The sequence below is a fragment of the Penaeus monodon genome, chromosome 22 (genome assembly GCF_015228065.2).
Source record: "Penaeus monodon isolate SGIC_2016 chromosome 22, NSTDA_Pmon_1, whole genome shotgun sequence".
In the NCBI taxonomy this organism is placed as follows: Eukaryota; Metazoa; Arthropoda; class Malacostraca; order Decapoda; family Penaeidae; genus Penaeus; species Penaeus monodon.
In genome coordinates this window covers 19248734-19248987 of record NC_051407.1, presented here as the reverse complement: position 1 = coordinate 19248987, position 254 = coordinate 19248734, and the positions used below count along the sequence as shown (strand labels likewise).

Below are 254 nucleotides of genomic sequence, written 5' to 3'. Positions count from 1 at the left end.
TCTGTAAGTGTCGCTGCCAACACTCGCAACATGGAAAGAAAAACTCTTAATGGATATTGGTGTGTGTGTGTTGCCGCTGGCATGTGGGGGTTTCTGTGGAGGGTTTGTGTTCTTACAGAGCTTGTGTGTGAGCAGAGGTGCAAAGTTAAACAGACACACTCACAAACACTCTTCATATACGTATATACACACACAGAGACGTTCGCTTAAACTTTATTTCATATTTTCTCTGTCTAACTGCACTTCTCCGCTAG

At 43.3% G+C, this 254-nt stretch overlaps 1 protein-coding gene across 1 annotated transcript in view; it reads right to left on the bottom strand.

The window, feature by feature from the left end:
* LOC119587349 (GTPase-activating Rap/Ran-GAP domain-like protein 3) overlaps positions 1-254 on the bottom strand; it is a 420180-nt gene that overhangs the window by 219191 nt on the left and 200735 nt on the right. The window lies entirely within an intron of this gene.